We start from the raw sequence: 13,918 nt of genomic DNA on the forward strand, positions 1-13,918 counted from the left end.
AAAAGCAAATTATAGCCATCCTTATCCATTTGCTTTTTGGGTTTACTGGGTGAACAGCACTTTCCTTACATAGCAATCTGATCTCAGGCCTTTCCATACTGAGAACATGGAGATTTCAGTTGGAAGACACCCTGAAATCCTAAGAGTAGCATACCCCTACTACCCTCTAACAGCTAGCTTGTCTGTACAGGCAGAATAGTTCACCTCTCAATTGACATCAATGTATATCTAGATGGCTAAATGTTTGTGGAAGAGCTCAGAAGTGCTTGCCTTATTTACTGGGAAAAATCAGGTAGGAAGTGGCCTTTAGGGACACTTTCACGTGGAAATTTACATTAGTACAACAAGTCAAGCCTTACACACTTAAACATTTGCTTGTTGAGAGAAATCCATAAAATTAAATAAAATTAAACATGTTTTACTTTTTTTTCTTACAAGAATATAAAAATATGAAGGGGAACTTAACAGGAAATTTAAAAAAGGTAACACAATTTTCCTTTTAGTAGTCCTTGGGTAGTTATGACAGAATAGTTTCCACTTTTTGTTTGTTTCTTTGAACGGGGATTTTGGTCCAAAGTTTTGTTTGTTTCTAGTATCTGCTTCTGCCTCCCCATCTACCAGATCGGCTTCCTCCAGGGCCACACCTCTTGGTGCTCCGTGACTTGAACTGCTGTAGGAATCACATGGAGGAGGGTACCCCCTTTCTATAGAAGGGGGAAGCCCTCGTTCTTGTCTGCCAACCCGATCATGGCCACTTGAGTAGAGATCACTTCGGCTGCTTAACTGTCTAGACTTCCACCATATCTGTCCTGTGAGCTGCTGTAATCATCATAGCGACTGCTTCCACCATAACAGGGTAGGGGCCCTTGTGTAGGTGGAGCACTACGTGAGTTACCATAGCTCTCATATGAGAGGTAGGAACCTCCACTCAGATGATCTGAGTAGTCACGATCCTAACCATATTCATCTCTATCACTATAGCCTCTTAATGGATAGTCATCACGTGAACTGCAATGACCATAATCACGGTAAGTATAACCTCTTGGTAATGGGGCATAATCTCTTGTATCAAGAGAAATTGGGTAACCTCTGCTTGAATAGCTGTCTTTAGTTGAATATCCATCATCTCTTGGCAAAAAATAAACATCTCTTTGAGAGGGCAGGAGTTCCCTTCAAGATGGACCTCCATAACTATCTCTTCCACATGACAGAGGGGCTCTTCCTCCCACTCCACTGCTTTGCAAACTGGTCCTGATGGGGCTGATCTTTTAGGATGAGGAGCCCCTCTTTGTTGTAGCTGTCCTCTTTTCACTGGAAGGGGTCCTCTGGAAGAACTCATGTTAAAATTCATGGAATAGCCACCATCATCCATGTGCCCTCCATGTGAGGGAGGTACCCTAGTTCCTCCACTTCCTCCTCTCCCTCCTGTCCCTCCTCTAAGACCTCTGGGAGGGCCTCTGCTTCTTGGAGGTGGAGGTGGTCTGCATGTACCACTTTCAAATGATGATTTGGTGGCTTGTTCCACCTTGATGGCTTTTCCATCTAAGGACTTTCCATTCATGTCGCTAGCTGTATCCTTAGCATCTGCTGGGCTTTCACAGGTAACAAAAGCAAATCCCCTTGATTTATTGGTTTCTCGGTCTTTCATCAAGAGTACTTTCCCTATCCGTCCATATTTTCCAAATACTGCTTCAAGTACTTTCTCATTTGTTTCTGTATTAAGCCCACCAATCACGAGCTTTCCTGGGCAATCTGCTTCAACCATTTTTCCCCCCTGAGTCTGTGAAAGGGTGACCACGGTCTCAAGCTCCCATGAGCTCGCCAACAGGGGCTAACCACACAGCCCGGCACAAATGACAGCTACCTGGTAACCGACACACAACTGAGAAGCCGCCAGCACTAATGCGCAACGAGCCAGAGACTTTTCTTGAGAATAGAAAGAATGACTCAGAAGGTAGAAACGAGGGCCAAGACAGAAGACCCAAGACACAAAGAAAAACTCCTAGAAAGTAAAAACTAAACTCAATGAAAAAATTGTGTCTGGCTAGGTTCCAGAGTTCATACAGAACAGTGAAAGTTGCCTGCCTGCCTTCCAAGTGGGAGTTTATTGCAGATATGGGGCACTTGTTCCACCAGTGTCTATTGGATATGGACGGGGCAGGCAAGAGATCTTTCTAGTTCATTGGTCTTTGGACAGAGATCAGCCCTGAAGGAGTTCAAGTCTATCAGTCAGAGGCTAGTAGACCTTATTTAACTGCTGAGATCCTGGCTTTTGAGCTTAATGCAGATGCTCTAATGGAACAAGAATTTTGTTAGGTCATTGTTAGGGGTGATGTATTTAGCTTTTGTTTTCATTTTTGTTTTTTTTTTTTTTGTTGTTGTTGTTGTTGTTGTTTTTTCCAGAACCGGGAATTGAACTCATGACCTTGCGCTTGCCAGGCAAGTGCTGTGCCGCTGAGCTAAGTCCCCAGCCCCTAGGGGTGATGTATTTTGCATGAAGGACACTTTAATAGGACTCAGAGGCATCGCTGTCATAACTGCAGTTTTTCAAAGATGCGTATAGTGATTCCTCTCAGTCAATTTGTTGTTCTATACTTCATCCATCGGTAAGAGAGATCTCATTTCACTTTGCGTGAATCTGGGTGGGCTGCGATTCAGAAACCAACAGCATGAGGAGGAAATGACATTGAGCGACTTCTGAGGGTAGCTGAGGAAGGTTTCCAGCTTCAGTTTTGTTCACGGAAATCATCAGGTACCAAGCACAGCTGGTTGCTTACACTAAGCTTGCCATATAATAGGAAGCCCAAGGGAGCCAAGATGGAGAAGAAGGCCCATGTGGAGAACCTGGGGCTATATCAAGAGGAGACAGAGCAGAGACCTAGGCAGTTCTGAACTGCTTTGAGTCCAGCCACAATTTAAGTGATTAAAATCACATAAAAGCCAGAGCCAGGGGCTGGGGATGGAGTTCAGTGGTACAGCACTTGCTTAGCATGCACAAGGCCAAGTTTAATCAAGGCCAGGTTTAATTCCCAGCACCATGAGAAAAAAAATATATATATATTTATATATAAATAATATATACTTTTATATATGAACATATATATTTTATATATAAATATATATAACAGACATCCAGATTTCCTTATCTGAGCAATATCTCCAATACATTCTCTATTTTTTATTTCATATGTAAGACATCGTAACGTACAACACTTTCTACTTCCCAATACAGAATGAATCCTGAGGCTGTTCGTTTCCCCCTACTTCCCCAGAGCAAATCACTCCTATCTTTCATCTGAATCCTTCAGGAACCTCCTCACTACTCTGCCAGGTCCCACTTCCTGGAAGTCCATTCTTCACATGCTGGCAGGATAACTCTGCTTGAGGGACATATTTCATTTAATCTTTCACCTAACAATCTGTTAACTCTTTGCCTTGCCATTGCAATAAAAATCTTCATTCCTCCTCATGAAAGTGCTCTATGATCTGGCCCAGGACACCACACTACTTCATCTCACCTGGGTCTTTACTTTGTTCTCTCTCATCCACCTACAGTCAACTTCATTCTGGATACTTTTTCATTTTATGTTTATAAGTATATATTTGTAGGACTTCGTGATTACATTTATCATGGTGCTACGGCATCTAGCAAGATGCCTCCCCAAAGGCTCCTGCGGTCAGAGGTAGGGCTTCTCAGAGTATGCGATGCTGGGTTAAGGATGTGATGCTGGGTCAAGGATGTGATGCTGGAACTGATTCACAGGGGTGAAGCTAAGATTCAGGGTGTGAGTGCTATCTGCCCTAAGGGCTGTTGGCTTGGATAAAATAGAAGCGACAGAAAGAGGGCTGCTTTCGTCTTTGTTTGTTACTTGCCACTTGCTGTTTGATGCTTTTGTGCCTTCTACCTCCCATGAACGGTTTCTCCTCTGTGATGTCCTCTGCGATGCCACCCTGCCTTGGAGCCAGCCAACTGTGGACTGAAACCTCTGCAAACTGTGAACCAAAAACAAACCTTTCCTCATTTAATGTTGGGTGTTGGGTATTTTGTCTCAGCAATGAAGAAAGTAACTAAATACACAGAGAGCTGGTACATGTACATTGCACATCTTATTAGTATTTTCTACACCTTCCCCTCTGCCCTCCCCCCTCTCCCTTCATCTCTCAGTACCCTTCCCATTTCCAAAGCGTCTCTCTCCCTGTTCTCTATGATCTATCTTTTCTTCTTTATTTATACTTTAAGCTTCTCTTATAAAAGAAATCATGTAATATTTGAGCTTTTTTGTCTGACTTGTTTTACTTAACATTATGGTCTCAAGGTGCATCCATTTTCCTACAACTGACTCAATTTTATCCTTCTTTATGGCAGAGTAGTATTCCATTGTGTATAGATACCACATTTTTTCATCTGTTCCTCTATTGGTAGATGTATAGGCTCCTTCCAAGCTTTAGCCGTTATGAGTTGTGCTGCTATACACATGGGTGTGCAAACTCTCCCTGTCACAGAGGTTTTCATTCACTGCCCTTTACAATGGGTAGGACTTCCTAGACCTTCAACATGGTGATTTTGCCTTAACGTTTAATATTAAGTTTAAAGGTTTTACATTTTCTTTTTTTCTATGTCTTTATTTTGAAGAGAATAAAAAATAAAAAAGGCACAAAATTTTAAAACAAGATTATAGGGAATTAAGAATGATTATTGTATTGTATATTGTTATCTTCAAAGCGGTTGCTCAGATTATGAGATACAGGCATGTAAGACTGATCAAACAATATAAACACTAACTATTCCTTTCAAGGAACTAATGGAAATTAGTAGTACAATTATCTTAGCTATCATATATATATATTCTTTCCTTCTTTTCTTCTTCCCCTCATCCCAGTTGTTCTTTCCTTCTGGAGCAGTTTCTTTCCCTTTCACAATATCTACTGTACTTTTCATATTTTACTTACTCTTTCAGTTTCTTACACTAGGGAGATAATATGATTTTTATACATGAGAGTCTGATTTATTTCAATCATAAGTTTGGTCTCTAGTTGCATCCATTTTCCAATAAAAGCCGCGAGTTTATCTTTTTTATAGTGAGTAATACTCCATTGTATAAAAATACCACATCTTTTTTATCCATTCCTTGATTAATGGACATTTGGGTTGTCTCCAGGATTCAGCTATGACAAATTGTGCTGCTATAAACATGGGTGCACATATATCATTGTGGTATGATGTTGTTAATTCTGGGAAAATACCCAGAAGGGGAATAGCTGGGTGGAATGTGATGTCTACTCCTGGTTTTCTGAGGAATCTCCACAATGATTTCCACAGTGATTGCACCAGTCTACACTCCTACCAACAATGGGAAAATGTTTCTTCCCCCCACAGCCTTTCCAGTATTTGTTATTAGTTGATTTTTTTTTTATAATAATCATTTTTTTCTGGGGTGAGATAGAATCCCTGTATTGTTTTAAATTCCATTTCTTGGATGACCAATGATGTTAAAAGATCTTTCATCATCACTCCTCCAATGCTATCCACTCATTCTGTGCCCACTTCATTCCTTCTATCACATTACTGTTTTATTTCTTTATAGTAATAACCTTCCCTATAAATTAGACTTTGGGCCTCCTCGTAAATGAAATTATGTTCTCCATGGAAGAAGAATCTAGTTTTTAACCCTTTCGGCACTGAAAATACAGCCTGCATATAGTTTAGATTCAGTACATGCTGAAAGATAGAATGAATGACTCCAACCCTACCTCTTCTACCTCCACTACTGTATGGGGACATTGCCTACTATCTAACCATGAACTAACCAATTTATAAAACGTTGCTTCCTGCTTTTCTTTCAGTGATCGGTCTGTAGGCAGCCATCTGATCCAGTTCTAAGAGAGTAGAAGATATCAAATGTCAGTTCTTAGAAAACCTTTAAAGATCAACTCTTTGGCACCAACATTTTGGGTGTTTCCTCCTTCTTCATCGCGAGAATAAATAATATAAGACAGGGAAATAAAACCATCTTGCAACTATGAAGACAAACTTAAAGATGGCAAAAAGTAACAAGTGCATGAACCTCACCAAATGGGGGAAAGGTGTTGATCTGAGTAACTATAGCATGAGTGACATCCCTAAGACTGCAAACAAAGTGATCTGAGTCTGTGGCACCAAACCCTAGTCAGTAAAATTATTTCCCATGGTGGTAAAGTTAATAATTCGGATACTGCTATAAAAGCATGCATTGATCTGTGATGATTAAGCAGCTAGATTGCAGATGGCAAGTACATGCTGACATGGGAAGTTAAATATAAGGAAAGGAAAGAAGCTTGAATGATCCATGTGGTAATGGATTTGAATTAGATGTACTATTACAAATTCACATTTAGCCTGCTATGCACAGATAACATATTTATAAATGTGTGTGCACATACACAATACTTTTTCAAATACCCCTATATTTATTTGCCTTGTCATCTGAGAAAGCCTAGAAGCAACAAGACCCCAGGAACAATGACTACACTTAGCACTCTGACTTTAGTTTTTAATACCATCCTCCAGTGAAAGAAATCAGGAAAAATTACTGGTAGTGGGACTGAAATTATACAAGAAGGGGCAGGAGTATCTTGTAATATTAGAATGGAAATACTTGAAAAAGTAAATAAATGAAATAACACACACTATCACAATAATGGATCATGCAAATGGAATACAAGAACCAAGTGAAAGATTCTCAATGGCCAAAAGAAACAATTTGAACAAAAATTTAATAACGCACTACTAGATTATAACCAAAAGGTCAAAATTACCATTCATGGGTCTATACAGACATAAAAATGACTGAATAAATATATAGATGAGGGGGGTGATGTGCAAGTATTCTAGACAGAAGAGTTCCAGATACTTTATATACTACCCCTCTAAAGGAGGTGGGCATGATCCCTTGCACTCCACTTTGCATTTACATAGTGACTTCCTTCCAAAGAGTACAGGACAGGAAGTGGCGGGGAGGCAATTGAAAAGAAAAGGGGGAAATGGTTAAATTTTCAGCTTTAAAATCTGAGAAATACTATCTTCACTGGGCAAGGAAAGCCCACAGTCATCTAAAAGACATGTTAAATTGATCGCATGTACGGCGCAATGTAATGCAAATAGTACTTCACCTCTACAGTCTTCCTCATATTTTATAAATCCAGTCTTATAATGAGAAAAACCTCAGACACATCACCAATGAGGAGGAATAAAAAATTCCTGACCAGTATTTCTTAAAATTCTTCAGGCCAAAACAAAAGTAAGAAATTGCCATAGGTAAGAAGAACCTACTGACATAACGAGCAAATGTAATGCCATATCCTGCATAGAATCCTATAAAAGTAAAAGAATATTGTCCTTTTAATAAACTCAGAATACAATATAGAGAGTGGTTAATAAAGATGTATCAATATTTATTAATTGTGACAAATGTGTATGCATTATATAATATTTATGCCAATAAATATTATAAATTCTCTCATATGAGAAACCCCCAATATTAATAACAGGAGACTGAATGTGAGATACAAGGGCATCCTCTGCACCACTTTTGTGGATTTTGTGCAAACTTAAAAGTATTCTAAGATAAACATTGCATTTAAAAGAAAAGAAATCATGGAAAGTAATGGATCATAGTGGGATTAAAGTTGCTATACCCATCCTGGGTTACCTGTCACCAGACCATTTCCTGCATCACATGAAACCTTGTGTCATGAAGTTATTCTTGTTATACTTTTGTAATTCTCACTGTCACATCAAGCAATGATACAGGAGTACAGTGAGTCTCAGAGGAGACCTGAAGTACTGAAAAAAAAAGGAAAAGGCGTACAGAAAGGCCAAATCCTTTGAAAAGCAGTGCTATTATCTCACTCACTCAATTGAAATGAAGAGACACTTCTCAGAAGAGCAAATGCAAATAGCCAATAAATAATGAAAAGAGGTTCATCGTGGCTGGCCGTTAGAGAAATGCAAATTAAGCCACACTGAGGCTCTGTCTTACTCCAGGAAGACTGGCTGCTAGCAATGAATCAAATCATAACAAACGGTGATGATGCCCCAGGGTGGTGGTGGGGGAGAATCCCTTCTCCATTGTCAGTGGAAGTGTAAACCAGTAAAATCACTATGGAAATCAGTGTGAAGAGTTCTCAAAAAATGAAAACTAAAATAGCCATTTGATCCAGCTGTTCACCTTCTAAGTATCTTCCTAAAAGAGTTAAGGTCATTATATTATAGTGACCCATGCATATTTACATTTATAGCAGAATAATTAACATGAGATAAAACTTGGAAGTGACCTGTATGTCCATCAATAGATGAATGGATTAGGAAAATGTATTTATACACAGTGGAGTACTACTCTGCGGTAAAGAAGGATAAACCTGAGTTATCTGCAGAAAAATAGATGTACCTTGAGATCATAATGTTAAATAAAATATGTCAGATGCACAAGTTAAGTATTGCAATTTCTCTTCTATGAGAAACCCAAGATATAAAGAGTAAAATGAAAGGCAGATAATAGGAAGTAGTGAGATAGATATTTTTCATATGGAAAGGGGAACAAGAAGCAGAGGAAAGAGAGAGGAAGCACAGCGAAGGGGATAAAAACAATCAGGATGTGTTGGGTACATGCACCAATTGACGATAAAAATCAGGATCAGTATGCACTACAAAGGCGTAATAATAAACCAGTAAACATTGAAAGAAAAACCAGAAAGATATTTTTAGTCTTTAAATTTGAAGAAAAATCCCTAGTTGAATCTCACAGTTGAAGGAAGTTATTTTGTGGGTTGTACTCTGGAAAGAAATGATCGTAACAGAAAGCATGAGAATTAGAATCTAGCACTATTCAGAGGCAGTACATGGAATTCTAGTGGAGACAAAGGAAGAGTGAAGTTGACAGAGTGATGGAAAGGAATGTCTAGGATTTCTTACAGAAGGAAGATAATTTTACATCGTTTATGTCACTGCAGTCGAGAAAATCTGGTGTTATCTGTGAGCCTCACAGAATTCTTTTTGTCAAGATGAAGTTTTACTACCTGCAGGTGAGGGTTTAGTTCACCCTTGTTTGTCTTAAGTTTTTTTTAACCTTTGAGCAGAAGTCACAGACTCCCAACTCATGAGTGAATGTCCCAGGAGACTCCCCAGAAAGGACACTGGCACCTTTTGTTAACTCTTTCGATGTTCAGCCAAAGTCAAGGATACTACATCCAAATTACCAGCTAACTAGGAGAGAGACTTAGTTAGGTTAGATGCTTAGCTGCCTGTGTCAGCAGGGAGGTAAGCTAGCAGAAGAAAACCCCAGTAGATCGGAGATAGAGAAGCAGAGTAAGAAAACCAAGTGAAGCATGAAGAGCAGTAAAGCAAGGGGAAGATTTTGATTTTGGTCCCGGTGCAAATAAGAGGGAATATAGAACACCAGACCCCAGCAAAGAGTAGCTCATATCTGTTTGCTTGGCAGCCTGTGACAGCTCGCCCTCTAGAAGTCTGCGAAGGTCATGCCCATGTCATTCCCACAGGGCTCCAATGGGGTGGATATGGAGGGATGATTGTAGTCCCAAATTGTGACAATCAAATGACGGAAAAGTGCTAGAGAAAAACTGCATTTCACTTCCTTCTCAGAAATCCCCATGTCTCATTTTATAAATTAAAAACTTGGCATGATATATTTAATTGTAATTTCTTCCTTGGCCTATGTAAAGTTCAATCTGAAACAATTTCAGAGTGTTTCATTTTAATGACTGAAATGTGTATTCAATTCCTATAAAAATCCAAAGCTCCATTCCAAATGCAGTTGACATTCTCCAGCACATCATTTAAATTTCTCTTAGTAATTTTCTGCCTTCTGTGAGACAGTGATATTACATTGCCTCGAGGCATTTTGCATATTTTGCGAATTTTAACATTTAAAATCCTGGTGGTTTTTACGCTCTCATTATTCCCCTGTTCGTGTCCCATATTTCCCTCCACTGCACTCTAGGAAACAATGAAAAAGTCTGAATAATTTGCAAGGTTTTAAAAAGCAATTTCTTTGAGCTGGGGACAAGGGAGGTTTAGAAACAGAAGTATCAATAAAGATATCAGGAGTCAAGAAAGCATCCTGGTTATGATAGCTGTAAGAATAATATAACAGGATTTTGCTACTTTCATGTAAAGTACTCACCTTAAAATAGAAGTGGAGGGCTGGGATCACTTTCAGTATGAAAAAATAAAAAGTAAATTTACAAAAACCCCTCTATTAGCTACTTTCCCATTACTAGGACAAAATACTCAAGCCCCACAACTGGAAGGGAGGTCATTTGGTTTGTGGTTTCCAACAGGTGCAGTCCATGGTTGGCCAGCTCCAAAGCAGAAACAGCACGATGGATGGGCCTGGAAGAGGAAAGCAGTTCATGTCATGGCATCCAGGAAGTGGGGGAAGGGGAACTACAGACAAGAATACACTTTTTTGTGTCACACACCCAGTGTCCGGGTCTCTTGACCAGGCTCAGAACAGTACAGTCAGCAATGAACTCATTGGATGAACCCATTGCTGAGTAGAGCACCTCCGTGACCCCATCACCTTCCAAACACATGAGACTTCTTTGGGACATTCTCCATCTAAAACACAAGAACCACTGCATTATTTGAAATCTCTTCAGCCAAAGAATAGGAAATGCATGGAGAAAAAAAATGATAAAGTATTCCAAACCTCCAAGTTTTCAAATATAAACTTTGTTGAATGGAGAGGAAATACTTGAGAAAAACAGAATAGAAATATAGGCTAAGCTTATCAAAAGATATTGCTAAATGTCATTGTGAGTAGTAAATTTTTCTCAGGATTTTGGCTCCAAAGCACTTGCACAAGAAAAGAAGGGCCGCTTGGGTTTACTGGTTACTCCTATACGTTGCATATTTTACATCAACCACCTACACTATGACAAATATCCCTACTTTTAAACTTTAGATGGAAATATTCCTTATAAATATATTTTCATCTTTAATTTTCACCTCCCATTTCTTTTTATCTGTTGGCATTCTTTAAACTACACATTTTTATTTACCCATCCTTCCATGCAACACTCATTGAGAATATTCACATGAACTAAAGATGGCCACAAATTTGTGAACATAATTTATACAGAGCACTATAGGTTTATTTCCATGTGGATCTGGGTGGGCTACATAACTGCTGTGTTAGAATAATTAAACATGTATGCCAGCTTTCTGTCACTGAGGCAGAATACCTGGGAAAAGCAAAATAAAGGAGGAAAAGTTTATTTTTGGCTCATGGATTCCCAGATTTCCATCCATGGTTGACTGGCTCTATTGCTTTTAGGGCTATGGCAAGGCAACAACTTCATGATGAAAAAGCAAGTGGTGGAGCAAGTAGCTCACCTCACAGTAAAAAGATATATAGAGAGAAAGGCAGTAAAGAAGGGGCTCGGGTCCTGTTATATGCTTCAATAGCACAGGCCCAATGATCTACTGTTTTCAACTAACCCTTCCTTGTAGAGTATCTATGGTTCCCAGTGGTACCATCAGCTGGTGGCCACACCTTCAACCAACACAAGAGCCTGTGAGGGACATCTGAACTATGTTGACCCATAGATACAATAGGTTTCCTTCCTTCCTTTCTTCCTTTCTTCCTTTCTTCCTTCCTTCCATTCTTTCTTTCTTTTTTCTTTCCCTTTCTTCCATTCTTTCTTTTCTTTTCTTTCTTCTTTCTTTCCTTTTCTTTCAGCCATCTTTTAAGAGACAGAGATTATGCTTCATTTTCTTCAAATTCTTGAGAGTTCAGTGATCCTGTGTCCGCCATGGTATAAGGAAGCTCAATTTAGTCACAGAGACTTTGGAAAAGTTGACCAGCTCTCCCAGATGACAGGCATCTAGGTGAAGACAGGTTTTAATGACTGTACTTTGAGAAGGGTTACTGCTTAGCAAAGAAAGGATAGACAGAACAACTAGGCCCAGTAATGGAAAAGTACACATAAAAGAGACTTCCCCTCCAAGAAATGTATAAGTTTTAACAGACAGTATGAGGAATGATACAAAAGTGATGTGGTTCAACGTAAGGAACATGGAAAAATAAATATTTATTTGTTATTTAAGTTACACCTTAGTTCATATCTGGCTCCTTGTAAACCTCATTCTCTTCCTATTATGTTGTCACTTCTTCAAAAACAATAAAACTTAAGCAAGAATTGATATATGTTCCTACTCAGTTAGGGTTATAAAATTTGGGAAAGAAAAGTGGAAATTATTCTTTATCTGAAATTCATGTTTAACAGGGTATCTGGATTTATTTGGCAACTGAAAGCATTTTTGCTTTTTACTAACCATTGAACACCAGGGACCTCTTTCAGCCAATATGTCATCATTTTCTAGAAAAATTCTAGCTGAGAGAATAATCAGATTTCTGTCTTAGCTTCTAATAGCCTTAGTATTATTAACAGGTCAGAAGTTCTCCTTGGAGAAAGGGTCTGTGACACTCATGTTTCTTTTTGCCAACAGTTCAGACAATATATACAGACACTCCAAAAATGCATGTGGAATGAACAAAGCAAGCAAGTGCTCTTAGGAGTCTTATGGTGGGGGATATTTGTGCAGTGAGAAAATGTTTAGCAAATGGTGCATACAAAAACATGAAGAAGTGAGAACTTGGAAACTTAGAAATTAACACTTTTTTCTACAACCAGAGGAAACTTTAAATCTATTTTTCCAAGACTTAGAGGAATATAACTACTTCCTTACTTATGTCAAAGATCTGGTGGAAAGAATAGGCTGAGACTCACGTATCTGGAATGTTAATTATTACAGACCAAGGGCGTTTCAAAGCTACATGAGAGCAGGCAAGGGTCGGTCATCACCATCAGGATCATCCTCATCAACATCACCACCATGGCGTACCTATTACCTCACTGCACCATCTTCAGAATTCCATGATTTACTTAAAAAATCATAAAACTAAGGGGACACTTTGAGGGACAGCAAGAGAAACCCTGACTAAAGCCTAGTTTCAGGGAAAGGCAGTGAAGTACCTGAATGAAATTATCACAAGAGATGGGAGCAGAGGATTGACATGAAAAAAAGAAAGGAAAATATTATTTATCTATGAGATAGAAATACTGGAAGGAAAGCTGGCCCGGGAAACACCCACGCTCTATCCAAGGAAATGTGTCTGATGAATGCTGCCCTGCCAGGGTTGATCCCCAGGCCAGTGTTCCCATAGAGTTCTCTTAATGTAGATTCCCTGGAGGGGTGGGGTCATCCCTCTGACAAGGCCAGGAATCTTCACTCTCAGTGGATTGGTTCAGTCAAGCATCTATGCACTTGGTCATCAATAGTAACATTTAGTTACTATAGGAAATCTGTCTGCCTTATATGACCATAAACTATTTTTGTAATATCACTGGTTCTGTTTTCTCATCTACAAATTGGTGTATAACAGTAGTACATAGGTACTAGGCAGGTTAATGCAGGAAGAGCACAAGTTTGAGGGCAACCTGGGCTACATAGAAAGTTCATAAAAAGCAATAACAATAATAATATATATACTATGCTGATATATGAGTTTATGTACTCAACAAACAATTGCCCTTAATTTTATCTATTTTCACTGTATAGTGTATTAAGCAACAACAGTGGTTTTTTAAATATATATAATCAAATAAGCTGCAGCCTTGAAATCCCAAAATGGCTTGGCCTTGAAATTTCCCAGCTCCATACTGAGGGAATGAGAAGGTGTTTCCTGCTTTGAAGGCCTGTGTCCTGGGCAGGAAGAGGAAATCCTCAATCATTCTGGCTTATCTCTCTATTTCTGGTACAAAATCTTAGGCCTAGTGATGTCTCACTGTGCCAAATAAAACTAATGATATGGGGGGGAATATTTTCTAACCTCAGAACATGTGTGCATGCTCACCA

At 39.0% G+C, this 13,918-nt stretch overlaps 1 pseudogene; it reads right to left on the reverse strand.

The window, feature by feature from the left end:
• Positions 1-405: 405 nt before the first annotated feature.
• Positions 406-1,765, reverse strand: LOC102012019 (annotated as a pseudogene).
• Positions 1,766-13,918: the final 12,153 nt, after the last annotated feature.

Source organism: Chinchilla lanigera, unplaced genomic scaffold (assembly GCF_000276665.1).
Source record: "Chinchilla lanigera isolate Chin_1 unplaced genomic scaffold, ChiLan1.0 scaffold00035, whole genome shotgun sequence".
NCBI classification, from domain to species: domain Eukaryota; kingdom Metazoa; phylum Chordata; class Mammalia; order Rodentia; family Chinchillidae; genus Chinchilla; species Chinchilla lanigera.